The sequence below is a fragment of the Dama dama genome, chromosome 20, assembly GCF_033118175.1.
Source record: "Dama dama isolate Ldn47 chromosome 20, ASM3311817v1, whole genome shotgun sequence".
Lineage (NCBI taxonomy): Eukaryota > Metazoa > Chordata > Mammalia > Artiodactyla > Cervidae > Dama > Dama dama.
The window spans coordinates 4,024,740-4,052,362 of NC_083700.1; the positions used below are offsets into that span (position 1 = coordinate 4,024,740).

The 27,623-nt window shown below is 37.9% G+C and overlaps 1 pseudogene; it reads right to left on the bottom strand.

The window, feature by feature from the left end:
• Nucleotides 1–1,501: 1,501 nt before the first annotated feature.
• LOC133040471 (GPI ethanolamine phosphate transferase 1-like) overlaps nucleotides 1,502–27,623 on the bottom strand; it is a 28,128-nt pseudogene continuing 2,006 nt past the window's right edge.

Genomic DNA, 27,623 nt, shown 5'->3' on the forward strand with positions numbered 1-27,623 from the left:
CTGTGCGACCCCATAGATGGCAGCCCACCAGGCTCCCCCGTCCCTGGGATTCTCCAGGCAGGAACAGTGGAGTAGGTTGCCATTTCCTTCTCCAATGCATGAAAGTGAAAAGTGAAAGTGAAGTCGCTCAGTCATGTCTGACTCTGCGACCCCATGGACTGTAGCCTACAGGCTTCCCCGTCCATGGGATTTTCCAGGCAAGAGGACTGGAGTGGGTTGCCATTGCCTTCTCTGCCACCCTTATGGCAGAAAGAGAGAACTAAAGAGCCTCTTGATTAAAGTGAAAGAGGAGAGTGAAAAAGTTGGCTTAAAACTCAACATACAGGAAACTTAAGATCATGGCGTCTGGTCCCATCACTTCATGGCAAATAGATGAGGAAACAATGGAAACACTGAGAGACTTTATTTTGGGGGCTCCAAAATCACTGCAGATGGTGACTGCAGCCACGAAATTAAAAGACGCTTGCTCCTTAGAAGAAAAGTTATGACCAACCTAGACAGCATATTAAAAAACCAATACAGTATACTAATGCATATATATGGAATTTAAAAAGATGGTAACGATAACCCTATATGCAGGACAAAAAAGAGACACAGATGTATAGAACAGACTTTTGGACTCTACGGGGGAAGGCGGGGGTGGGATGGTCTGAGAGAATAGCATTGAAACATGTATATTATCAAGTGTGAAACAGATCGCCAGTCCAGGTTGGATGCATGAGACAAGTGCTCAGGGCTGCTGCACTGGGAAGATCCAGAGGGATGGGATGGGGAGGGAAGTGGGAGGGGGGATCAGGATGGGGAACACATGTAAATCCATGGCTGATTCATGTCAATGTATGGCAAAAACCACTACAATACTGTAAAGTAGTTAGCCTCCAACAAATAAAAATAAATGAAAAAAAAAAGAGGAACTCTTTCCCTTACATGTCTATCTTTTGTCTTATATATTGGGTATAAATAAAAAGTTGCTTAAAAAAAAATAGCAGAGACATTACTTTGCCAACAAAGGTCCGTCAAGTCAAAGGTATGGTTTTACCAGTGGTCTTGTATGGATGTGAGAGTTGGACTATAAAGAAAACTGAGCACTGAAGAATTGATGCTTTTGAACTGGTGTTGGAGAAGACTTTTGAGAGTCCCTTGGACTGCAAGGAGATCCAACCAGTCCATCCTAAAGGAGATCAGCCCTGAATATTCATTGGAAGGACTGATGCTGAAGCTGAAATTCCAATACTTTGGCAAACTGATGCAAAGAACTGACTCATTGGAAAAGCCCCTGATGCTGGGAAAGATTGAAGGCAGGAGGAGAAGGGGACGACAGAGGATGAGAGGGTTGGATGGCATCACCGACTCAATGGACATGAGTTTGAGTAAGCTCCGGGAGTTGGAGATGGACAGGGAGGCCTGGCGTGCTGCAGTCCATGGGGTCGCAAAGAGTCGGACACGACTGAGAGACTGGTCTGAACTGAACGTGCCTTATACACACACACACACACACATAGACAGATATAATTTTTAATAATAATAAACAGTACAGAGGGGTATAATGACAACTAGTAAATCCCTGCCCCACCGTTCTCAACTCTCAGCTTGCCATTACAGAAATGAACCCCTCCCTGTGTCTGCTCCGATCAAGCCGTCTCCCTCAACTGTTCCAAATCGCGTCACGTCTTCCGTTCACGTCTTCTGTTGCTGCACGCTGCAAGCATGCTTTCTTGTACAGTTTGAAACGTTTCCTTTTCCTAAAGTTTCCTCCGCAAGGGGGGTGAAGAAATGGTGCCTTCCAGGGTTTCCTTAGCTCCTCATCAATCCGTATATTACTGAAAACTCATTTCACCTCATTTGAGGTCTACTGGCTCTTCTAATTTGGAGGACTGGCCTCCCCTTTGGCTCATTCCTATACAATTGATTGTTCCGTGAGGTTTTAGACACATTTCCCATTTTTAAACAATGCACCCTCTACTCCTCCTTTTGTAAAGTTTGTGCCACTTTTTGTTTTATAGGTAAAACAGCTTCTCAGATACTTCTGAGGATTTCAGGATTTTAATATTTTTAGTCCTTTGCTATTCCTTCAACTATCTATTTCCTCATAAGTTAATTTTTTATTTTATCTTGGGGCTTTTTTGGTCATGCTGCAGGCTTTCGACAAATGGTGCTTTTCAGCCAGACAAGTTTGCAGGCAGGACGGGTGAGCCAATGGATGAGAGTCAGCCCTTCTGTCGGGCCCCCAGCTGGCACAAAGCTAGCAGCGGCTCCCAGGCAGGTGCTGAGCTTCAGAGCAGGGCAGGGTCACGGTCAGCTCCCGGGCCGAGGGGAAGAAGACAGGCAACGTGCGCTTGAGCCTCCTGCAGAAGAGCATCTCCCTGGTAAAGTTGCTGATCTAAGGTGACTGTTATTTTCAACAGCCTGTGTATCTTCTTCATACCAAGAATTGGTAAAATATTTCTTATTCATTTATTTCTTTATTTTGTTATGGTCTGACTATACTACTATGTTATTAATAAACAGATGCATATGATATCTAAATGATATAATATAGGACACATTCTAATTGGAGGATTAGAAGTCTAATTGATAAAGACTTGGCTTATACTCTCTATAAGCATATGTGATAACCTTACAACTAGCGACACTATTCAAATTATAATTCTACCTTTGACGTATATAATTAATATAATATTTCATTGATATTATTATATATATTATTATATAATTAATTTTGACTTGCAGTCTCCTAATTTTGCTTTGTTCTTGCTCTCCTACACACACACACACAGAAGCAGGCTGCCATAGTGAATCATAATTACATGCTTCAGAGGGTAAAAGCTTCTAGTTCATGACTATTACACTAGTGCTATGTTATTGTTGTTGTTCAGTTGCTAAGTCGTGTCTGACTCTTTAACCCCATGAACTATAGCATGCCAGGCTTCTCTGTCCTTCACTATCTCCCTGAGTTTGCTCAAATTCATGTTCATTGAGTCAGTGATGCCATCCAACCACCTCATTCTTAATCGTCCCCTTCCCCTCCTGTCCTGATCTTTCCCAGCATCAGGGTCTTTTTCAATGAGTCAGCTCTTCACATCAGGTGGCCAAAGTACTGGAGCTTCAGCTTCAACATCAGTCCTTCCAATGAATATTCAGGGTCGATTTCCTTTAGGATTGATCACTAGTGCTATATGGAGAAGGAAATGGCAAAGTACTCCAGTATTCTTGCCTGGAGAATCCCATGGACAGAAGAGCCTGGAGGGTTACAGTCCACGGGGTCACAAAGTCAGACACGACTGATCTCTATCTTGAGATCCAAATCCCTATTTCTAACTAATTCCTGTATCTTCAAATGCAAGTTGAGCTCAGTAGCCTTCAGCCTCACCTCTCACGCCAGCTCTCCTCTCTTTCTATAATCCAGAACGGCATGAGCATCTCCCCAGTCGGCCAGGCTAAGAGCCCGCGCCCCTTCCCAGTAAAGCCCTGCTGAATTTATCTCCTTCATGCTTCCTGTCTTTCTGCACCCCTGTATCTCCTCTATGAGCCACTCAAAGGTAGACAGCATCTGGTTCATTATTTGTAAAACAATAGAAGAGGCTTTCATTTGGTATATGACACTAATGGACACAAAAAGGACAAATTTTCTAAGTACTTAATCTACTGTGTCAAGCATTCAAACTCAGGGAAAAATTCTTTCCTACAAGTTAATAAAAAACATAAGAGACTTACTTAAATGGTGTAAACAAAAACGATAAAGTAGCTTCTTTTTTCTGAGTCATTTTTACCTGGGAACCAAGCATGAAAATATTTTATATTAGAAAAGAGAAAAAAATGAACTAATTTCATTTTGAAATACAAATATCCATTAAAATGGTTCTTTGGCGATAGAAATAAATGGAATTTTGTGTTACTATTCTACTTCATAAATATTTAAAGAAAATGTTAATGCTATATAGTACCATTACAACAAGCTGAGAATGAAGCATATCAAGCCTGCAAAAGAAAAAAAACTGTCATAGAATTAAGCTATACTTTTTAACTCTTAGGAAACAAAATAAGCTATGCTGCATTGACACTATTATGAATAACAAAGTTTCAGTTAAATGGTCATTTCTTCAAGTTGTTAATGCAAATAATAATACACACAAAACTACATGAAATGTTGCAGTTTCTAAAACTACTTCTACAAGGCAAATTCCATTGACAGAGACTTGGTTTGCAGTCTTTATAAGCATATGTGGTACTCTAACAGTTAGGGACACTCCTCAGTGCTAATTCTACACCCTCAAACTGATTCATGAAAACCGCACCTCAGAAATGTGGAACTGCAGGACGCTAGCCAGGTACAGACAATTTAAAGATAATACATTACAAAAATAATTTCTTAAATGCAAAATCAAGTATTTTCACAAGATAAATTCAGTTTTAAAATTGGAATCATGTCCATATTTGTGTGTGGTCTTGTTTTACCTTGAACTGTTCAACAATCTGTACTGCATCTGCAAACATGCTCTCTGCTTTGAAGAGATCAGAGGTATTAAGCATGTCCACAGGAATGATTCCCTGGAAATAATAAACACTGGTTTAATATTACTACTAACAAAGCTCAGGTTATTCTTATAAAACACAACAGACTTACAAGGGAAGCAACAGAGATAAGACATGGACAAATACATTCTTGGAATAATTTAAAAATCTTTGTTTAAATCGTAACTGAAAAATGTTCTATTACTTTTCTCACAAAATAGATATAATAAAATAAATAAAGCAAAAGAGGTGAATTAAGTCCAACAAAACCTAACATTTATCAAAAGATTACTATACAGCAGGCAGTGAACTAAATGCTCTGCACACACAAAAAGCTACTATGGTGGGCCACAGCCAGCACACTAAAAAAAAAAAAAGAAAAAAAAGACATAAGAAAAATAGGAGTATGCTATTAGGGTTTAGTTGCTAAATCGTGCCCAGCTCTTGCGACGCCATGGACTGTAGCCCACCAGGCTCCTCTGTCTATGGGATTTTCCAGGCAATACTGGAGTGGTTTGCCATTTCCTTCTCCAGGGGATCTTCTCGACCCAGGGATCAAACCCGGGTTCTCCTGCACTGAAAGCAGGTTCTTTACCAACTGAGCTACCAGGGAAGCTCCACACTATTATACTATACTCAAAAGTCAGGATGTTTTGTGAAACTTTTGTTTCAGTTATAGACATACACACACATTATTTCTACAGGGGTCAGATGAGTCAGGGTTCTGAGGAAGATGATATTATTTTTTTAAACTTTGACTTGAAGGGCTAGAAAGAATGGCTGATGGGAATGGATTCTGTTTGTCTTGTAGTTTTTCAGCATCCAGTTCCCATCTTAAAAACATTTCCATTGGAAGCTGAGATATTAGATGGAGCACAGTGAGTCTAATGAGGTCCCCTGCCTTCCCAAACTGAAGGGTAGACAAGTAATCCAGGCTGGACCACTCAAATGCTAATAAACACTGGAACCTGAAGCTTCAGGGTCAAGGAACAGACAGGATTAGAGGCACAATGCGAGTCGGTGACCCTGCAGACTGGCTCTGCCACGGAACCGCAGTGAGTTTCTTTGTCCTGAGTCTCTGGAGCACTGATTTAGCAAACCAGCAATATCTTTGTAATAAATTTTCTTTAAATGGATTCAGAAACACATAAAAAGTAAATTTTACTGTACGATAATTTTTCTTTTATTCTGAGAGTTGATAAGAAAACTGTACTCTTTACCACTGAATTAAGAGGGAAGGGAACTCCAATAAGAGCTGCCATCAACGGTGCAACATGAGTCTGCAAACAGAAGAAGTGAAATCTAAGACAGTGACAGATCAACAAGGACATTAAGTAATTTAATTTGTAGAACTGGATTTTGAAAGATAACCATGATATCCATTTTAATCTATTATCATTAAATACTTATTCCATACACAGTAGATACTGATCTCTAAACAAATGTCATTTGCTAGAGGGACACGGAACTCATGAGAACCTAAATCTGAAACCACTAGGAGCCCCCAAATTAAAGACATAAAACAAAAAAGTTACTTATTCTACAAGCTAAGAGCTTGACCACCCAATGTAACAGTTTTTGGGTATTATGACAAGGATGCTTACTAGACAGAAAATAAACAGCAAAAGTAGACTTCAATGAGATTTATACATATACACATATATATATTAATTAAAGAATGCAGCAGAAGGAGGTTGGTCGGCCAGCCAGTGGAGTCTAGAAAAAGATATCAAGAAGGATAAGAGTCTCTTCAGACACAAGTCCACAAGCATGGCTTTGGAGAGCCCCCTCCAGGTCCAAGTGTCCAGGAGAGTGGGCCACGCTTCTGGTCTCCATGGCCTCACCTCCCCATCCATCCTCAGGCCGCTCTAACTTGTTCTGACTCTTTATCATCCTCTAGTGTGCTCACTATAGAACTAATAACCTCCATATTCTACATCTAATTGATTGCTTTTGTATTAGTCCTGATGATGTTTCAGGCGGTCAAGTGCTTGGCTGTCAGAATGCCCAATTTCAAACACTTCGCTTGTGATCTCTGAGGCCTTGGGCAGGTTATTTCAACTCTCCAATGCTTCAGTTTTCCTTGTCAATTAAAAAATAAGTAAAAGTTTCTCCCTTACAGAATTATGGCCCGAGCCAATGAGACAATTTATAAAGTGCTGGTGTGTAATAATCCTGCACTAACCAGCTGCTACAGACGCTGCTGTGATTATAATGATGTGACCACTCGGCACTGTGCAGACCACCCCCTCTGGGTCTCTGTAACCCCACCATTAGAGTGTCTCCAATCTCTATTTTCTCAATTTAGTTCATTCAGTCGTTCAGTCGTGTCTGACTCTTTGCGACCCCATGGACTGCAGCACGCCAGGCCTCCCTGTCCATCACCAACTCCTGGAGTTAACTCAAACTCATGTCCATCCAGCCGGTGATGCCATCCAACCACCTCATCCTCTGTCATCCCCTTCCCCTGCCCTCAATCTTTCCCAGCATCAGGGTCTTTTCCAATGAGTCAGCTCTTCGCATCAGGTGGCCAAAGTATTGGAGCTTCAGCTTCAGCATCCAGTGAATATTCAGAGCTGATTTCTCAAGCCCTCATTTGAAGTTGGAGTTTTGTCCCAGGCTCTCAGTCTGTCTCACTTTCACCATCTACGCCCTCTTTACCAAGCCCCATTTCACAGAAAACTGACAATACCCCTGGGCTGCCTGATTGCATCCTCTCCTTCCCCAGCCTCCACTGCTGGCCTCTGAAGTATTCTCCAACATGGAGAAGATCCTGCCGTAAAACTTCAGATCGTGTCACTCCCCAGGCTTCAAACACTAGGAGGGCTTCCCCAAACTTGAGGATAAACTCCACAGGCCCACAAGGCCCTGCGCGTCCAGTGTCTGCCTCCCATTAAACCACGCTGTCTGTGCTCTGTTCAGCCGCCTTCTTCAGGATCCTTTGAAATGCCATGTACCCCCTCCCAGACCTCTGGGCACAAGCTGCTCCTCGGCCTGAGAAGCTCCCCGCCTCCTGCCCTGGCCTGGCAACTTCTACTCAGGCTTCAGTCTCCGCTCAAGCCTCAGTTTCTCAGGAAGCCTCTGCTGACCACACAGCCCACCAGCTAGATCTGCTCTACGCCCTCACGGCTTCCCAGGTCTCTTCTGCTGTACTTATCGCTGCTATAATTTTACATTTATTTGTATGATAAGTAAAGATAAATGTAACATTTATCCTATTCCTAAACTATAAGCTTCCTAGGGGAGGGACTGTGTCTGCTTTTTATTCACCATGACAGCTGTTACACGGAGTTTAATATTAATATTTCAATGTGGAATGTTAGTGTTAATGTTTGCACAGCACTTAAACATACTGCTGACACATAACAACGCTGGCAGAAGGAATGAATACAGAATTCTCATCTAGTGTAGATCTGAAGCAGTATTCAGAGAGTAATAGCATTCAGTTTTTGATTATGATCCAGCCTGGCTATGAATAATACATGCTCTTAATTTATGAACTTCAAGATATTCCCATCCCCCTGACAGTGATTTTTATTGCAAATTAATAGACTGCTATCTGATTCTATACATTCTATACATTTTCATTTGCATGCATCTGGAGAGATGAGACCATTCTTAATATGCTGAGAAAGAAAAGGCTTCTGTGAGCACACAGCTGAAAATGAGACCCCAGAGCTTGGTTTATCCTCCACAGTAAGAAAAGCCAGCTTCTGAGGTGAACATGTGAGGTGACCTGGAGGAGGTGTAAGATATTCCTGCCATTCTGGAGGACACACACCAATGACACCATGCCTTACTTGAAGACAGCTGTCTACATAGCATATCCTCAACAAGAAAATTCTGTGCTTCCTATTTACAGGTGATGCTACTGGTCTAACTCTATTAGATTGGCCAGGCATTTTCCTCTAATGTAAGGTTTCCTACAATGTAAGGATTCCTATAATGTAAGGTTTCTAATCTATATACTCTTGTCACTTTTTTCCCACTGCATGTGTAAAAATTTGGGGGTAGAATTAAAGATAAAACTTGCCTTAATAAAGAAGAAACAGTAACTGACACACTAGCAGGAAGGAAACCCATAGTGGGGTTTTCTTAGATCCGTGAGGAAAGCAACTGAGCAAGGCAACCATGACAAAAAAGTCACACAAATGTAACAGGCACGCACATTTCAATTTGCACAATAATTCTGTAATTAGCCAGTGTTATTTGGAGGAAGTCTTCTTTCGGTTTTATTTGAGGCTGCTTTATTTTGCCCAAAGAAAGATTACTTAGGGTGAAAATATTCACACTAGCAGGATTTCTCTTAGTAGCTGAAATATTTTAGAAAAATCTTTTATCATCTTTAATACAATTTTCTTGCCCAGATTTTTTTTGTTCTAAACTTCTTATAGGAGAGAAAATTAAATTTGAACATGATTAAATATAATGAATACCTGATTAATATCTTGTCTCTTCTAGTTCTCCAATTTCCATTCTGAAAGATACAAATAAACATAAGTGTTGATGTTAAGAATTAAAAAAAAAAAAAAAGAAGTTATTTGATTATTGCAGGTGGTCAATGGAAAAAGAAAGTATTGGACAGTCGATTTTAAGCCAAGTCTGAACCATGAGGGTGCTAAAAAGGCAGTGGCAAACTTTCTTAACTAGAATTTTAAAAGAGTAACTCAATAATATATATTTGGTATTTTCTGTAATACTTTATTAAACTTCCAAAATGCTCAGTAGGGGATAATTGTTTCAAAACACCAAAAGGCTAGGGAAGGAAAGATGGAAGCAAAAGGCACAATGATAACAACCGTCACATGACTGCAGTGACAGTCCTGCCCCAGGGAGTCACTACGGCGGCTGACCGTCTGTTAGTCACTCTAAGCTTTTCTTTTTTTGTAATGGCAGCTGCTTGCAAAATACATGAAATTTTTTAGCTCTGATGCTCCTACCACCACTAATCCCAAATGTGAAAGTAGTATGTGCTTACCAGCTCAGTCGTGTCTCTGTCGACTCTCTGTAACCCCATGGACTGCAGTCCGTCAGGATTCTCTGTCCATGGGGATTTTCCAGGCAAGGATACTGGAGTAGGTTGAAATCAACTGCCAAAATAAAGTTCTGTTTCCTAAGTACAAACATCCCATTTAACCCAGCTTCTACTTAGACCCAATCTAATCCATTTAACGGGCAACAGCGGCAAAGAACCCGCCTGCCAAGCAGGAAACACGGGTTTGATCCCTAGGTCAGGAAGATCCCCTGGAGAAGGAGATGGCAACCCACTCCACCCCGTGGACAGAGGAGCCTGGCGGGCTACAGTCCATAGGGTCACAAAGAGTCAGGCACGACTGAGTGACTGAACAACAAAAACAATCTATTTAACACAGAGTATAGCAATACAAAATGATGCAGCTGCTTAGGAAAACAGTTTGGCAGTTTGCAGAATATAAAACATAAGGAACATATGACCTGTTATTACTCACCTAGGAACCTACCCAAGAGAAATAAAAACACATATCCACACAAACAGTTTTATACAAAGGTTCACTGCATCATTGTAATAATAGCCCAAATGTGGGAAACAACCCAAATGTCCATAAGATGATTGAACAAAATATGGTATCCACACACAAGGGAGAGAGGAGTAAGGAGTGACTGCTAATGGATAAGGGTTTTTGTGGGTTGGGGGAGAGCAATGAAATCCCATAGTAGAGGCAAAATCGTGTGAATATGCTAAAAAAATATTCAAGTACACACTTTTAAAACATGAATTTTATAGTATGAGAATTACATGTCCAAAAAATTCAAAAAAAGAATATCTAAGAAAACTTTATTATACAAGCCCAAAGGTCTTCTAGCAGAAACACCTAATACAGCTGAAAGTTCACATCCCTGGAGAAGGTTTTAAAAAGAAAATTTCCAGGCCTTACCCAGACTCATGGAATCGAAATATCTAGTGATAAGGTCTAAAAATCTGTAATTAAAAAAAAAATCTGTATTCTTAACTAGTACTTTGAATGAGTTGACACAACTAAGCCAGAGAAGGACATTCAGGAGGAATTTATTTTGTCCGACTAGTAAAAGCTCTGAAATTCTAAAAAGACTCTTACCTTACAAGAGAACCAGAGCTCCAAGGAAAAAGAAATTCCTTTTTAGCATGGATTGAGAAAGAAGGGGGCTTGCGCAACAGAGAAGGCCTTCAGAAGTACTAGTGACAGTGAAGTGAAAGTTGCTCAGTCGTCTCCGACTCTTTGCGACCCCATAGACTGTGTAGTCCATGGACTTCTCCAGGCCAGAATACTGGAGCGGGTAGCCTTTCCCTTCTCCAGGGGATCTTCCCAACCCAGGGACTGATCCCAGGTCTCCCGCATTGCAGGCAGATTCTTTACCAGCTGAGCCCAAGTACTAGAGACAGGGCAAAATCTGTTCAGTTTTGAAATGTAAATTGTGACATAAATGTGGCTTATCTGATTGATAATCTTTGCAGGTAAGATCTAAGCCAAGGGTTTAATCTGAGTCCTAGAGTAATAAGGTTTGTGAAAAAAGAATAGTACACTTGAACTTTCATAAGGCAAATAATAATGTGTATTTTAAGCTGAATATCATAAATGAAATAATATAAATGATACAAAAGTAATACACAGAAATAGTAATGTCACAAATAACAAAACGAAAGCTATAATTTGAAAAGTCATTTTTTAAAACTAAACTTTGATTTTAAAAATGTCACATTCATAAAAACAATAAAGGTAAGCATTCCTACCTTCCAAATATGAGTCATCAAATTTCGGGGCTGACACTTTTTGGGGAAGCCTGATTCCAGCTCCCCAAGCGATAAAAGGAGTACAAGTCTCTAAAGGATGACCAGCTCCAAGAGAGCCTACAAATAAGGCACAAAGAGCAATGTAAGTATATAAAGATGAACCTATACCTGATTAACCTATACCTAACTATTTTTTAATACTTAGTTGTAAAGAGTTGACCCATAAAGAGCTAATTTCTGCCACCACACTCCCAAAAGGTTGCATCTCTATTTAACAATTAGTTTTAAAATATCCTCAAGGCAAGTTAGAGCAGCAACAACAAACAGGCAAAAAGAAAAACCAGAACATCCATGGAGTGACTCAGGTTGAAAGAAGATTAAGAATCATAACGACTAAGGCTTGGAGGAGACGCTACCAGAGTGGCACCAAAGGTAGAAACCACAGGGAAGGCTCCTCCAAGGAGTAACCGCCAGGTTTGGGGTAGGCGGTCAAGGCCAGCTCTGCTCTGAAGAGGAAGCAGAGTCTCTGTCTGCTTTTCTTCCCGGCCACTCTGGCTGGTGTAGCCAAAACCCCATAAAAAAGTGGGACCCCCTCATCAGAATTCTACACTGTGATTCGGGGACCCAAGTCTCAGCTTTGCCTTGATTTGCTCCCTGGGCACACACTGTGTCTGCCTTGGGAGTCTGGCAGAGTGGACAGTCTCCTCTAGTGGACAAAGTCAGTAGCCCTAGGTCCCCCAGCAACACCACCTTAAACTCACGCACTATGCTATCACATAGTTACTTCTAGGTAGATAACTGTGGGTTTGTGGGGAGGGTTCTTCTCTGTGTGTGTGGGGGGGGTGGTGTGCACACACATGCACACACACAGCTGTGTCCGACTCTGCAACCCTGTGGACTGTAGCCCTCCGGGCTCTGTCCACGGAACTTTCCCGGCAAGTACACTGGAGTGGGTTGCCATTTCCTACTCCAGGGGATCTTCCCAACCCAGGGACCGAACCCGTGTCTCCTGTCTCCTGCACTGGCAGGCGGGTTCTTTATCAACTGTGCCACCTGGGAAGTCAAATGAGAATACATTCCTTTCATAGTTAGAAGAAAGATTATGTAAGATTAGTTTTTTTACGCTAACGTTTTACACATACTATTATGTGCTAGACACTTTGCATATACTAAGACACCTAATCCTCTTCAATACTCTAAAATATTTGCAAGCTACATTTACCACTACTTTAATCATAAAGTATGTATCACTTAGAGACAGACTAGCCCCAGTCTGTCATTCCATGGTCAGCGGTAAAGATAAATGCTGTTTTCCCATCATTTCCATAAACATCTTTAACAGTAGATTCAATTTCTTTCAATTCCTTATCAACTAATTTAATATTGTCTGAATATTCCCTGTTTCAGAAGAGCAAACTAAATTATATTAATTACATTAATTTGGCAAAATCAAATTTATTCAACATGAATTTATGATAAAGTCAATAACTCCTAAAATACTTTTAGATTTCAACCTTAATGTTTTTAAATCAGAGCTCTGTAGATTGTTAAAAACAATTTTTCCTCTCTTAAAGGAGTAAAACAATCTGAAATCATTTTCAAAGATATTTTTTAAAAAAGTATATTGATTAGCAAATAGATTTTCATGAATGCTTTTTAAATCTCAAATGCAACAATGATGACTTTTAAATTCATGTCTCTAATAATGCAAACTATGTTTGCTCTTGCCACATTTATCAAACAGGTTAATATCACTTTCAACTATAGAATATTTTCATTCTTTAGTGTGTTTGTGATATGATATAATACATTTTGAACAAACTATATTTAAGCTTTCCATACAATTGAACAAGGGGGTGATTTAGTATAAGTTTTATTACTTAAGACAATGCATTGTGTTAAAGAAGAGAAGCATGTTAATAGACTTTACTGTTAGTTAGACTAATCTAAATCTAATCCAAAATGAAAAATAAAAGTATAATATGAATTCTCCCTATCTTATGCTCTGCAAAAGTGAGAAAAACAGTTGCTGTTTTATATAAGGAGTGCTACTGAAATATAGTATACAAAACTTTATACTATTATCTGCTAGATATAGCACTGATTAAATGGAATGTAAGGAACAGCTAGTTACATCTTTTTGTGATATAAATACTAGCACCATAAAAATTCTTTTTGTTTCAAAATTTATTAAAATCCTTCTAAAATATAATCTTTTTCTCTTCGCTTTGATAAATGAGTAATATGGAATACACATACAGAACATATTTTACTTATATTAATGTGTAGTGTGGTCACAGCACATGTGATTTTAGCCACAATATCATACTATGTATCACATAAATTAGAATGTATTCTACTTTAGAGTTATTCAAAATATAAGTTCTGTGTGATCATTACAAAGAAAACATCACAGTCCCTTAAAAGTTCAAACAGAACAGGTATTTCCCTCAAAACCATGAAATTAAACACAGTGTTAAAATTACCTTGATGATGGTCGATGAGCATGTCCATTGTGTCTATTCCTAATAAATGTAAGAAAAAAACTATTTTGTCTTCATTGACTTTAGAAAACAAAGATTGGTTGTTTCTGGCAGCATGAAAGAATTCCTAATATGTAACAAATCAGTTAAAAATTTTTAGTTCATTAATTCTATGTAAAAAGTAATTCCAATGAAAACATTTAATTAAGCTTATACAGAATTAAAAAATTAAATTGTCCTATTTTGTTTAAATTTGTCCTCAGGACCTACCAACACAAAGTACTTGTCAGGTCAGGCATCTACATTCAAAAATCAAGTGAGCTATTTTCTGTGTTATAATTAGGCTGAAAAAAGATGATAGAAAGGGGATCTCAATTTCATGAAGTTCTAATAATACTGGAGAACTATTTTGACAGGAGCCAACAATAAAATAGCACTAATGGCAACAATTTAGGAACGCTTTATGAGTTTAAAATGTTTTCCTGCTTCGTGTCCTGTGTTAGCACCCGAGTTCAACCATAATCTCTCACGCGGAACACTGCAAATAGCCTATTTCTACCGTCCCAAGACTCGAATCTGTGCTTCACAAGGTATGATAGAAAAATGTCCACATAACAAATGGAAATACAGATCAAAAATGATTAATTTCACAATGATAAACTGGATTCATAAAGCCCTGTAAGAAAAGGGTTCATCCTGTACTTACATACACATGAACATGTAAGCAAGTACCTATGGAAAGTACTTTTAAATTATTTTGAATAAGTCACCTGACTGCCAAGATATATAATTGTTAGTCACATAAACGTCTTTCACTATGTAAGATGTTAATTTTAACAAGGTATTTAACTTTCCAATAAAAGCCTGAAGTATTCCTTCAACTAACTTTTCATTATTACAAACATTAAAAACATATAAATGGTGCCATTAGAGAAACTACCTATTTCCGAATAGGAGAAAAAAAAAAAAGGAATACAAATGAAATTAAATGTGAATAAATATAAATTAAATATAAATAAACAGAATCATCCTTAAAAGCATGAAATGACCCCCTAGTTTTCATACACATTCTAATGAGTCCCTAAGAAACTTTAAATCCAGATAGAAATGGGAAGTTTTTCAAGAGAAAGGACTTATATTCTAAAGATGTAACTGAAAAGCTGACGAGAAACAAAAAAACTTAGCAATTGAGTGGAGTCGAATTTATAGTCTGTTTCATGACTGACATTATTCAGCTTTGTAAAAAGTGCTGTTCATTCAAACGTGGACACACGATCTGGGAAACCATGAAACACTAATCTTGCAGAGCTCAACCTGATAGATTCCCATTGCCTTTTAAAAAGTTGGTCTTTTGCACACAAGAGGTGAAATACACTCCTAGCTTCCTCTCCACTCCCGATATTTAGTATAATTATGCCCACAAACTCCCATTTTTTTCCTGAGCTCAAAGGCACTTGTTCCTTTTTGTACTTAAATATTTACTATGCATTGTGGGAGAGTGCATGCATTCTCCCTTTTTCTCTAAGTAAAACTTCTCATTATGGGAACATGTCAGTGCTTCAAACTTAAAACCTACATATTTCTTATTGTCTCCCACAGCTACCTGTCTGTGCTTTTTTGGTTATGGCCAAGGAGACAGAAATCAAACATTTCAGTCAAAAGATGATGTGCCTTCTGAAATAAATTTAACTATTTGTTAAAGTCTTTTTGAAATTAATTTAGTAGAAGAGAAGGTCCTTTTCAATTCCTTGTATGGTTGACCTAAAACACTGAAATAATGGCTGGAACGCCAGCATCTCCTGTCATAAGACAACACAGAAGCTAAAGCCACGCTCTGAGGACAGAAGACATACTTAAGAGACCGGGTCTTAATGACACTGGGGAACCACCATGGCATCTTGGACTACATCAGTCCTCGGCTGCCTACTTCTGGCATTAGCATTCATTGAGAGACAAACTTTAAAGCAATATTTCTACTCTATTACGGACTTTCTTTGGAGCCCAAGTTATCATTATGCTGTTGGCCTGAGATACTCTTCTCTATATGCAATCCAGGTCCAACCATTTCTTTGTTTTCTAGGCTTCACCAGAGATTACCTCAAAACTCAGAGGAAAGACTTCCTCTAACTGTTCAGCTTAGATTGAACTTTTCTAAAGATATATTCGTAGTCCCTATATTTTTCCTTCACACCACTCTTTATTGTGGATGATTTCATATTTTTGTTGTTACCTGATTAATGTACATACTCTATCATATCTTACAAAATTATAGGGGATTTTTTTTTCCTGATTAATAGCAGTGTTGAAATAAGGTAAAAAAGGCATAGAATCAAGCCAGCCACTAACTATATCTGCCTATCCACAATGAATCAAATCCACGATGTTGAACATTTTTAGCTATACTTATGAAGTTAGAAGCCAAGGACCTTGAAACAAATACTAACGTAAGTTGATTATATTAAGAAGTGATACTTAGCAAAATCATTTGCTATTTTTGTAAAGAGACTTTATTTAACTTGAAGATTTTCACTTTCATTTTGAGTAAGAAAAGATAATCTTAAGGAAAAAAATTCTAAGAAAGAAATAGGGTTTATCAAAGAACATATTGAGCACTTAATTCCTGATAAATATGCAGACACCTACTGACTGTTTACAAACAAACAATAAAAAATGACTGTGTTATGGAGAAGCCCACAATGTCAGTCCAGAGACACTACTGGTAAACAGAGGAACCACTAAAGGTCAGTCAATGAATGCCTCTTATAATAGATGAGTTATGAGTTCTAATTTGGAGATGAGCAAGAGAATGATAGATAGGAGTCAGCCAATATCCAGAGCTGAGATTCTCTCGCAACTTTTGAAAACATAAACTCTATTGGATTCCTGGTGAAACTGTGAGGATTGTCACTAACAAACGGTTTAAAAAACCCCCCTCTATTTCTTAAAGAGACTCAAATGTTTTATTATGATTAACTCACGAAATTGTTTTTTGCTTATCTAATTTTTCTTTACAAATATTTAAACTATCTACCTTATTTTATAATAAATGCCTTAGATTTGAACATTCAAAAGACTTTCACATACATCACTGCTTGTAACAGACTGGCTCTGTGGTCAACAAAAGACCAGGAAGGTTATTCTGGGGTGATTCAGCAAACGAGGAATGAAATGTGGGGTTCCTGAATCCCATCCAGGGCTCACTTCACTGTCAGAAGCGTGGAAGTGAAAAGGGTTTACTTTTTCAAATTATTTTTTAAAAACCTGTATGGTTATTGTAGAATGTGCAATTTCTTAGAATCCAGTCTTTTCAAAATAGTATGCTACAGTATGGAACTTTCAAATTCATCCAAGCAGAAAAAACTAAGATGCATGTATTAACAAATTAGTTTCTAGCACATTAGGTACAGGTATAGACAACTAGTGCACATCAGACAAATACCTACATCTAGTGTGCTGCAGGTTAGCCACTCAATAGCACATACCTTCACATGATCAAAAACCCATGTGTCCAGTTGTGTTACATCGTGGGCACCAAAATCCTCACTGGAAGCATCGTAAGTGTGTGCAAAAATATGGTTTCCAAGGTCACCTGAAGAGGAAATTGGGGGGAGGATTTTAATGACATGCTATGGACCATGGGGTATGCTTGAACATATGCTGTTGCTTTTGTTATCACAGTAACATTTTCCAATTTTACAGATACAAGTGAATTGTATTTGAAATGCTAAGAGAAAAAATCACAACGCTAGTTAGTATACAACAGTGCAAAAGTAAACAACAGAGTTTGTCTTCAAGTAAGGATGAAACTAATCAAAGAAATTGGGCATCTAGGGATGGTACAATCTAAAACAGATTAAATCACCTGTTTTACAAAATTCCCTAACCAAGAAGAAAATTCAAATATTTCAATTCTTTTGTTCATAAAATACATGCATTTTTCTCAATATACGAGAAAAAGTATTGATAATTGCCAAATAGTTTGAAAGGGTCAACAAATATATTAATCTTATACATTTGTATGATTTTATTAAGGATCTAATCAACTTAGTGAATTTCTGAGTTAGATAGCCGCTTAAAGGTCATAAGGAAGAGATAAAATAATGACAATCTCTTATAATAATGACAAGCTAAGCTCTAATGATACTGTTTCCACTCCTCAACCATTCTACTCTTCAAATCCCAAGTAAAGGTCTGAGTGAGACGGCAAGTTACTATAAGAAATGGAACACTTCTATTGGATTGTCTCCAGTTAAGGCGTTGATCCTGTCTTATGAACTGTAGTCAGAAGTAGGGAGGTGAATTTGGTAAACCATAGCAACTTCATCCTCACCACTACCAAAAAAAGCTTAACTCCTTGCTGCTTGGAAGAAAAGCTATACCAACCTAGACAGCATATTACAAAGCAGAGACATTACGTTGCCAAGGAAGGTCCATCTAGTCAAAGCTATGTTTTTTCCAGGAGTCATGTGTGGATGTGAGAGTTGGACTATAAAGAAAGCTGAGCACCGAAGAATTGATGCTTTTGAACTGTGGTGTTGGAGAAGATTCTTGACAGTCCCTTGGACAGCAAGGAGATCCAACCAGTCCATCCTAAAGGAAATCAGTCCTGAATATTCATTGGAAGGACTGATGCTGAAGCTGAAGCATCAATACTTTGGTCACCAGATGCAAAGAACTGACTCAATGGAAAAGACCCTGATGCTGGGAAAGACTGAAGGCGGGAGGAGAGGGGATGACAGAGGATGAGATGGTTGGATGGCATCTTCGACTCAATGGACATGAGTTTGCGTAAACTCTGGAAGTTGGTGATGGACAGGGAGGCCTGGCGTGCTGCAGTCCATGGGGTCGCAAAGAGTCCGACACGACTGAGCAACTGAACTGAACTAAGGGAGTATATAAATGGCAAGCAGTATGAGTTTTTGGACCTGCTCTACATGATAATGTTCTGTGACTATCATACAGAAAATTCTGAGTATCTGTTTTGCTTTTGAGATATAGAATAATCTTTAATGATCTGATTGTTATAATTTATAGTATAATTATACCCATGGCTAAAGGTCCAAACCTTTTCATTAGGTGAAATGACTACAATGCTCCCACTAAAAAGCACTTAATAACATAAAATTTAAGTGGAATCCAGCTGATTCTAGAAAATGATGCAAATACATTTTCTCATCAAGAGATGTTCTCATACTTGCAGATTCATGCACAGAAACACAATAAATACAATAAATCTCAATGGCATGATCTTGAATACATGAAAACAGAAGTTATAAATATAAATTTAAAATTTTTAAATCTTTATGTGATTATATACTAACTTCTTAATAATCAAAGTAAGTGAACATTATCACAATGAGATCATTCTAATAAGCGTTCTGGTCAATATTTCACATGAATTAACTTATTTAACACCCAAAACAAACCTATAAGATAGAAATTATTATTATCACACTTTACAAAAAAGAAAACTGAAATTTAGAGACGTTATCTAACTTACCCAAGATTAAAAAGCTGTTAGATGTTAGAATCATATACCATTTCACTGAATCCAAGGTATTTAAACTGTATAATCCAACATTTTAAGTACAACTAAGATGAAAAAAAATCAAACTCACACATATATTATAATATACACTCATTTCAGAGATGTTCAATATGTCAAAACATGTTTCTCATAATAAGTAAAATGTATATATTTTAAATTACCACATTGATTTATTGCCTACTTAATATCTGGGGAAGTATAATCAGTGACTCCTACCTTTGGTAAACATAGTCACGATGTCTGGGCTTCCCCAGGACCGTGTGTACCTGGTTTCATTAAGAAGAGAATCAAATTCTACAGGATTTTCCTTCCATCCTTCAGGTAATTGAGAAAAAAAACAAACAATGACAATAGTAATATTTAGATGGTGAAGTATCGGTATGGCTCCTGAAGAAGTATTTTTCAAATAACAACAAAGAGGATTAACTGCAGAACAAATGCAAAACTAGCAACAGATTTTGTTATCTGTATTATACTACAAATTTTTTTTTTTAAAAGCTTACAACAGTTAATTGATTTCTTACTAAAATACAGAATCACTTTTGAGAGTTAACATCTAGGAAAACCAGATATCCATCCAATCATATTCTATCAACAGGACACGATGATACAAGATTAAAGCTTTATTCTTGAGTCAGTCCCAGTGTTTAAGTGACTTAGGCAAGCTAAATGACTTGTCAAAAGGATCTCAAAACGTACTTCGCTTTGTGTCATGATTCAGTATTAAAGAAGCAATATTTATACAATCAATCTCTTCATGTGACAAAATCATCTAAAGAGACACTACCTTTGGCAACTGTGCTGACATCTTCATAAAACCCTGCAATGATGGCCACGTGCCCGGGCTGAGACTCGGTCGGCACACGCGTGTGAGAGATGCCCCAGCTGCCTTCGTTCATTATGACATTCCTGAAAGGTATCATAGACGAGGAGTTAGCGCACACTATGACCACATGCTCTGGTAAGGCTTTAGAAAAACAAGATCACCACAGAAGAAACCCAATCAAAAGAAGGAGTCAAAATTTAAGAAGGAACATTTCTGATCCCAGCTGGGCTCAGCCCAGTTCCTCCCACCAGACGGATTCCGTGGCATAAGAAAGTCCAAGGAACTTTCTTAGACAAGGAACCACCCAACCACTGCACAGAATCACAAAACAAAATACAGGCTACAGCTCTAAGTCACAAAGTATTGAAACACTGTGCTACATAAAAAAATCACTGATACACAAAGTATTAGTCAATATTAAATTTCATTAGGTGTGATGATGGTTTTGTGATCATGTTGAAGTCCTTGTTCTTAGGAGATACATACTGAAGTGTTTGGGGTAAAGCATTAAAATACTTTGCTTTCAAATTCTTCAGGAAAAAATAATTAAAGTTTAAGTGTGTATATGTGTGTGTGTGTATTGAGACAGAAAATGCAAATATGAAAAATGTTTAAAATGGTTGTATGTAGATTAAGGATATACAGATGAATATTCATGGTATAATCCTTTCAACACTTCTGTAGTTAAAAAAGTTTTTCAAAATAAAAAATTAAGAGAGGAAACAGCTATACTCTCAATTAGGAGTTAAATTATCTTTCTAAATTTGAGATTCAGTTCAGTTCAGTCACTCAGTCGTGTCCGACTCTTTGTGACCCCATGAATCGCAGCACGACAGGCCTCCCTGTCCATCACCAACTCCCGGTGTTTACTCAAACTCATGTCCATCTAGTCGGTGATGCCATCCAGCCATCTCATCCTCTGTCGTCCCCTTCTCCTCATGCCCCCAATCCCTCCCAGCATCAGGGTCTTTTCCAATGACTCAACTCTTCGCATCAGGTGGCCAAAGTTTCCAATGAGTCAACTCTTCGCATCAGGTGGCCAAAGTTTTGGAGTTTCAGCTTCAGCATCAGTCCTTCCAATGAATATTCAGGACTGATTTCCTTTAGGATGGACTGGTTGGATCTCCTTGCAGTCCAAGGGACTCTCAAGAGTCTTCTCCGACACCACAGCTCAAAAGCATCAATTTTTTGGTGCTCAGCTTTCTTCACAGTCCAACTCTCACATCCATACATGACCAATGGAAAAACCATAGCCTTGACTAGATGGACCTTTGTTGGCAAAGTAATGTCTCTGCTTTTTAATATGCTGTCTAGGTTGGTCATAACTTTCCTTCCAAGGAGTAAGTGTCTTTTAATTTCATGGCTGCAATCACCATCTGCAATGATTTTGGAGCCCCCAAAAATAGTCTGACACTGTTTCCACTGTTTCCCCATCTATTTGCCATGAAGTGATGGGACCAGATGCCATGATCTTAGTTTTCTGAATGTTGAGCTTTAAGCCAACTTTTTCACTCTCCTCTTTCACTTTCATCATGAGGCTCTTTAGTTCCTCTTCACTTTCTGCCATAAGGGTGGTGTCATCAGCATATCTGAGGTTATTGAGATTAAAACAAGTCAAAAGTTTGTTTTGTTAAAATGTATCACCATATTCTTTAAGCTAAGGGTGATTTGCAAAATCTGGAGAAAAATGCAAAAGCAACAGTAATGCCATTGCAGGTGAAAGGCAAGTAGAGCAACGAGTTATGAAACATGAATTCATTTGTAACAGTTTTCAAGCTGAACTCTCAACTGTCAAAATGTTCTGGAGAGAAGTACCTAAAAGTTAATTGACTTATAACCAAACAGACTTTGGTAAAATACATACATAAAAAGTAAAAGGCTTGAAAAACCATTAAACCACATGTTAAGAGAGAAATATTTTCTAACTTCTTCAGTTCTATAATGGAAACTGAACTCAAGCAAAAACAGGGAGGTATAAAGCAATGTGGATACCTCTCTTGAGAAACATTTTGATCAGATCGTATTTTTAAAGAAACGAAGAACACCCCGGGGAGAAACAGGTGCTGTCAGAAACACTCATCTTTGCCTGAACAACCAGTATATTTTAATGTCATTAACTTCGCAGTGAACTACATTTCTCTCCTCTCTCTGACAACTAAGAAATGCAACCAAATATATCACCCCAATTTTTAAACTAGTCATAGAAATTTATGCTACATATTTTTGTGTACTGAACCTAACCCTGACAACCTTATTTTCCTACTCGTATTTTCCTGTTGCCCTGAGTTGCTTGTTTCTTTGTATCCTTTAATATATTCTGCATTTCTTTGACGCACCATAAATTTATTCCTGGAAATCTGACATAGAATTCAGGTTCATTCATTCTTCTAGCAGTCAACAAATATTGATTAACTGCCTACTATGTTTTAGGCACCAGAGATAATGTAGTGTATAAAACAAAGTCCCTGCCTTAGAGGAAGTTGTACATGCTAAGTAGTACTATAAAGAAAATCAAAACAGGGTAGAGGCATAGGAAGCAATGGTGACAGGTAGGGACAGGGGAAAGACAGACAATTTCAGATAAACTTCCTTTGAATTTGAGTTTTAATCTCTCCACAGTAGCATTAGGAAGCGCTTTTGAGGGGCTTGCTATGAATGAAAAAAAAAAAAAACAAACAACATAATAGTTGATTGCAAGAACCCCACAGGTCCAAAAAATTAAATATTTCTTTTCAAAGCCACTTAACAGAATCCAAAATTATCATATTACATAGTGATATAAATTTGAAAGGCTTTATTTTATAGAAAACATATTTTGAATAGAAATTTATACTTTTTAGCTAAATACCTTTGTAATTGGCAATTCACTCAAATTTATGCTTGTCATTACTTAAAATTGAACAGTCTTACTTTACAAAACAGAAAAGAAGATAATATACTGAGTTGTAAGCCAGGATTCAGAAATCAGGACAAGTGAGGCCAAGCAGCTAAGGTCATGCATTTCGACTACCTGGTATCAACTTCCACAATAAGAGAAGTAACTGTAGAAGGAAACACACTTGCTAAATTCTGTGACAAAGGCAGAGGCATACATGCCCTACCCTCTTTTTCATCATCACCTCTCTACCCAATGTGAGATAAACAGTATTAGCGTAACACTTTCCAGAGATGTCTTTGTACCAGCTGACATGCTTACTAACAAACGGTGCCCTAGAATTTCCATCTTCATCTAATTCATAAAGTTTACGTGCTCGCAGGCCATCAGCGACAAACAGCACTAATCGTTTTGCTGGGGGAGGCAGGGGTGTAAACTGGGGAGTCATTCCATGAACCAGAGGAGAGGTAAAATACATGTCGAAGATGGAGGCGAAGAACACGAAGTGCACGGCAAGCCCAAAGCAACGTACAGCAGCATGTCCAGGGGAACTAATCTCCAAGAGAAGCTGGAAAGAGGGAGCAAAACTAAATCTGGTAAGCCTTAGTGCAAACAAGTATGTTTTCAACTTATCTGATGACTAGAGCTGCCTGCCTCATTTTTCAGTCTCAAAAAACATCTTAGTTTGGTGGACACTTTTTATTTCTTCCGTCTTTCAATAAGCTTCATTGTTCTGCAGCTACTTGCCTTATCTACATGGGTAATTGTTTTCAAGTTGTGGCTAAGAGGGCTTCCCTAGTGGCTCAAACCGTAAAGAATACGCTGGCAAAGCGGGAGACCTGGGTTCCGTCCCTGGCTTGGGAAGATCTCCTGGAGATGTGGAATGGCAACACACTCTAGTATTCTGACCTGGAGAATTCTATGGACAGAGGAGCCTGGTGGGCTCTAGTCCATGGGGTCATGAAGAGTTGGACACGACTGAGCGACTTAAAAAGAGAGAAGAGAGTTCTTAACATAAAATCTACCCTCTTAAATTTTTACCTGTAAAATACAGTATCTCAAACTATAGGCACTGTTATACATCAGATCTTGACAACTTATTCACTTTGCATAAGTGAGATTTTACAGCCATTGAACATCACCCCCCCACCCACACCCATCATGAGTTTGACTCTTCTGGATTATCTCAGACAAGGAGAAATGTGCACATTTGTCCTCCTGTGACTGACTTGTTTCACTGAGCATTATATCCTCAATGCCATAACCATTACATTGGCCAAAACTTGGTATTGGAATCTGTTAAATTTTGTATAGTCTGTTAACTTATTGTGGTTTTAATTTACATTTCCCTGGTGATCAATAGTGTTGAGCTACTTTACATGAATGTAATGGACATTTTTTAATCCTCTTTTATCCCCTTTTCATTTTTTTAACCGTGTTTTTCAAAGAGCAGTACTTAAAAGTTCTGAAAGTTCAATGAATTAACTTTTCTTTTGGCAATTGTATTTTGTGTTCCACCTAGGGAATTTTTGTAGATGACAACACTTTCTTTAGTATAGACTTTTAATATTTTTATGTTAAAACAATTTCAAGTTCAGAGAAAAGCTGCAATAATGGTACAATTATACATACACTCCTTAGCCATATATCTCTAACATTATCATTTTTCTCTGGTCTTTGCCTTGTCTCTTTAACTTACCCCTCTCGGGTGTGAGTGTGGGTGTGGGGTGGAGGAAAGCAGGTGTATACTTCAGTGTTTATTTTCTGACAATAATGATACTCCCTTATGTACCTACGGTGGTTACCAACTTCAATAAACTCAACGTCAGTATTTTACCTAATCTACCATTTATACTCCAACTTTTTGAGGTGTCCTAGTAATGTTCTTCACAGCATTTTTATAGCTTTATTAAGGCATAACTGGCCTGTAATAAGCTGTGTACATATTTAAGTGTATAATAATCACAGGAGAGTGAACGTACTCATGACCCTCAAAAGTTTCCTCATGTCCCTGTGACTCATCCCAATATATTTCACTTTTTGATGTTATTGTAAATGGCATTTATCTCAGTTTCCCCTCGTTAGTTTTTAAATGACCACTGATTTTTATATATTCACCTTGCATTCTGCAACACTGAAAAACTGTTATAGTAGTTTTTATGTAGATGCCTTTTGATTTTCCAAGGAGAAAAATTATGTCACCTGTGAATAAAAGGACTCCTTCCTCATCAATCTATACACTTTTTATTTATGTCTCATGCTTATACTGGCCAGGACTTCTAGTGTAATGTCGAGTAGGTGTGGAAACAACAGAAATCCTGCCGTGTTTCCAGTCTTAGGATGAAAGTTGTCAGGTTTTTCTTCATAGACTCCTTCTGTTGCATTAAAGAAGCTCTCTTTTATTCTCAATATGCAGTTTTAAAGTTGTGAATGAAAAATGCCAGATTTTGTCAAGTGCTTCTGACAAAAGCAAAAGTGAGAGGGGTGGATCATGTGAGATCCTGTCCAGTGAGAGGGCCACGGCCATCTGGCTTTTCTCTTTTGGTTTCTCCTGGTGTGGGGCCTCTCCTGATGTGGGGTCTCTCCTGGTGTGGAGTCTCCTAATGTGGTGTCTCCTAATGTGGTGAACTACAATGATGGAGTTTCAAATGTTAAATCAAGCTAGGGTTCCCAGAATAAACTGAACTTAATCATTAAGTATTATCCTTCCTATATACTCTTGGATTTTATTTGCTAAAATATTCAGCATTTTAAATTAATATTTATTAGCGATATTAGACTTTAATTTTTTTTTGTAATGTCTTTCTCTGGTTTTGGTGTCAGACAATGCATTAGGAAGTGTTATATCCTTTTATTTTTTGGAAGAGTTTGTGTAGAATTAGTACTATTTCTTCCTTTATTGTGTAACAGGATATCAATCAATGGCTCAGAGTTTCCTTTGTTGGAAGGTTTTTAACTACAAATTCAATTTCTTCATATCCAGAGAGATAGATACTAAGATTATTTACTACTTGCTGAGTAAGTTTTGGTACTTGTATCTTTTGTCCATTTGTCCATTTCATCCAAATTGTCAAATTTATTATGACAAAACTGTCCATAATATTCTGTTCATTTATTCTTTCTTCTATTCTCTAACTCAGAACTCTTCTATCAGGTGTCATATTTAGTTATGCAGAGTAACTCATTTTTCAACTCATTTTAATTCATTTCAGTAAGATCTTAAACTTGATTTACAACTAAAGTACATATGGTATCTACCTAGATGTAGAGAAGCTCCCATTGACTTAAATACTCCTCTCTACCATGGGAACCTGAGTACCCTCCTTATCATGTTCATTAATAAGGAAATATCTTTATCATTTCTCACTTTATTTTGCATTTACAAATAACTCCCTGGACTTATGCTCTTTCTTTTCCCCACTGTTGTTACACAACTTTTCTGTAAAAAGTATCAAAGTGTCAAAAGTATCAAAGTGTGTAAAAGGATAATACAAATTTTCCACTACCCTAAAGCTTACTGAAGTAGTAAAACAAACATTTGAGAACTTTGACCCTGAAGCTGTAATAGCTAACACAAAAATCTAGCTCTCTCACATAGTAACAGTGGGATCTTAGTCGGTCCCTCCCCGGCACTTTTGAGCACCACCTCCTCAGGGACTACTCAGTCCAAATCAGAAGCTCAAACCTTTACTTCAGTTTATAACTACACAGCTATTACTTTATTTGTAGTAATGTCTGCCTCCGTAACTTCATGCTGATTCCAGGACAGCAAGACAGGCTTTCTCCAGTACTCCGCCCAGTCCTGGGCACTTAGTCAGGGCTATAAATAACCTAGGACTGTCCATTCAATGGTATGTGTGATATGCACTGTAGCCACTAGAGGCTGCCTTGCTTCTCTATTTATTCCCCCAGAACAGACACAAGAGCAGTGAAGATTCAAGATAAATACAACCACAGTAACTTTCATATTTGTCATTTACTCCAGTGTTCTTGCCTGGAGAATCCCAGGGATGGCGGAGCCTGATGGGCTGCCGTCTATGGGGTCGCACAGAGCCAGACACGACTGAAGCGACTTAGCAGCAGCAGCAGCGGCATACATAAAAGTTCAGTGATTCCAAAATATCATCCTTCACATGCTACTTACTTTATTATAGCTACGCACATATAATTAAGCACTATTATCATTTAATATTTCTCTTTTTTTTAATCACTTTTTATTCAAATTTAGTGAAAAAAAACTTTTTCATGGATGAATCATTTGGAAATCACCTAAAAAAATGAATAACTACTAAAATGTTTAAAATACACATAACCATGTATCAATAAAAGTCATTTAACTTATACCTCTGGGATGTTTACCACACACTGAAAAACAATGTCAAAAATTAGAATATGTAAAAATGTATAAAAAGTTAGATATTTATAAAACTTTACATCAATGAAAAACTTGCACTGAAAATATTACTTGTGGTTATTTTAAGAGTACTAAAACAAAAAACTAATTTTTTAATCAAGAAAACAATTCAAGTGCTTGGAAAAAAGCGATCTTTTATATTTTTATCACTAACATACAAGCATCAATGACTATCCAGATTATTCAGTGAAACATTGCCTGTAAACACCTAGATTAA